This window comes from Oryzias melastigma, linkage group LG12 (genome assembly GCF_002922805.2).
Source record: "Oryzias melastigma strain HK-1 linkage group LG12, ASM292280v2, whole genome shotgun sequence".
NCBI lineage: Eukaryota > Metazoa > Chordata > Actinopteri > Beloniformes > Adrianichthyidae > Oryzias > Oryzias melastigma.
The window spans coordinates 21,556,802-21,559,354 of record NC_050523.1 but is presented as its reverse complement, the minus strand read 5'-3'; positions in this window follow the sequence as shown (position 1 = coordinate 21,559,354).

Sequence of the window (2,553 nt, the reverse complement as noted above, 5' to 3'; positions counted from 1 at the left end):
TGTCCAAGATTTATAAGGAAAAATACTCAGAAATACAAAAACGAAATGATTTCTTATTACATTTGTTCTCTTTCATAAGAAACATTTCACAAATACATGTTAAAAACTCAAAAAACATGATTTTCATCAGAGGTGGACTTTAAATCCAGATAGAACTTTCAAAATCAGCAACTGATTAAGCTACAGCTGATTAAAAGAACTGGTTTTGTAGGGGGGGGAATAGAAGAGAGAATAGCAGTGGATAGTCTGGTTGGAGCGTGGATTAGACCACATGATGCAGGATATTTTAGGCCTCCTAAGCTGCAGGCTGGTCAGACCTCGGTGGGTCTTTGCTCTCACAGACTGAGCCGCTCTGCTGAGGACAGATGGTGAAACCAGCTTTTGTTCAGGGGGACACACTGCCACCCAGTGTTCCCGCTCCCAGGCAGGGCCAGTCCACTGGTGATGAGTGTCCACTGGAAGCAGGTTCCGTCCACTTCAGAGATCCAGGTTTTCTCACTGGTGCGAAAATGATTCTTTTCTATGCAGAAATGAGCCTAAAGAAATCCTCGTCGTGAACAGATTTATGACTTTATAGATGAATAAAAGTTTAAAACACTAAATACTAAATCTTTAACATACTGTAAAAAGTTTCACCAAATCAAAGAACAAACACTGGAGCTCCATTGTTAAAGGGTTAAAAGAAATATATATATAGACACATAATATTGCAAAGTTTGTGTAACAACACGATTTCTTCACACTGTAAGGATGTGAAAAAACACTAAGTAACAAAAGATTTCCTGCCGTTTGCAGCACAAGAGGATGACTGTGTTTTTTAAGACCCAAAAGAAGTATTATTTTTATTTTCTTACATTAAATAATTGAAAGAATGAACACTCATCTCTAATTCTAGATTGGACTTCAATGTTCTAATTTTGTATAAGATTTTTAGAAACTTCTTTCACACCCAGAAGGACGATGGATGCAGTCCAGAAGCTTCCACACACAATCATACAGGAAGAAAACCAAGACTGTAGGATGAAAAAAGTGATGATTTCTGGTCTTTCATGGGAAATACCATAAAATGATCAACACTGAAAGGTGAACCACACAAGTTCTGCAATTTGCTACATTTAGATGTTTTTGTTTTCATCAACTCAAAATTTTAATTTGATAAAAACTAACTTTTTTACCGTCTTCTTTACATTTAATTTAGAATTAATCTTAAACTTTTACTTCTAGTTTTTCAGAGCCTTACATGAACGAACTCCCAAATACATCTCTGACCTTTTAACCCCCTTACTCTATATGGTCCGGTCCCTGAGGCCTTCAAACCAAAATCTATGACCAAAAACCTGCTATAAAACCAGAGGAGATGTTGCCTTCAAGTGTTTGTTCCCGTCTTTGGAACGACCTCTCTTTGTCTGTAGGACAGATCGAGTGTTTTAAGAGTTGCGCTTTTATTCAGAAGAACTTTGAGTTAATCTATTTTTGTCGTTTATTGTGTTTTACCTTGCTTTTACTGTCTTTTATTTGATTTTATCTGAAATATGAGTCTGACTGGCTGTAATTTTGTGTTTTTACTTTGTGAAGCACTTTGGGATTTTAATCTGAAAGGTGCTATAGAAATAAATATTTACTTACTTACTTTTAAATTACAGAGCTTTTGTGATTCAAAGTTTCACTTTTTATAGAATTTACAGTTTGTGATGTATAAATAGCACCACTGTGACCCTTAAAATATCAGTAAAAAGTATAATTTTGGAGTTTTCTTTTGTGTTTCAGAGCCGGAGAGAATTTTTTGTCAGTCAGATGTTCCGTTCAGTTAAATGTATCCTGACCTGTTCAATCGGAAAATCCATTCATTTAAAGATAAATGTAATTAACAATAAAGAGACTTTTTTTGATGAGGGAGAAAGGATTTTCTTTCTTTCTTTCTATTCCCAGCTTTCATTTGAAATTCCCTTTGATTCTTCTCTTAATGTACTCGGTGATAATTTGATTTAAAATGCAATGAGAAATCTTAAATAAAAATGATTTTGGAGTTTTTACAGAAACATTTGTTTCAAATGTAGCATAGAAGCACCATCATTTGGTCTCATGATATCGGTCGCCAAATTCATACGGGATCCACATCAGTATTACTCTCTCACACACTTTCCATTAGTCTGACAGGACTGAGGTGATGCTACAAAAAAGGCAACACCTTGTCATTTTTATTTCATTGAAACAGTTATTAAATGATGATTTGATCTGCCATCTGTTGCTGAGGAAACAAATGTAGTGCGAGCAGTCTATATGTATTCTAAAGGCTCTGATTTATCAGGTCACTTGATGTTTGTCGTTCATCACCAAGAACATTCAGCTTCTGTGCAGACTGTGACTCCGGGAGTCTCAGTGGAACCACCTCAATGACCTCTAGTGGTCAACCGCTGAACAAACAGCTGCTCTCAAATGGGCTTTTTAGAGGTTCAGTTAGTGCAAGTGTCAGATTTGATAATAAATTCATTTTTTTATATAATAATTTTTCACATAAAAAGACTGATTAACAGAGGTGGGGACTCGAGTCAC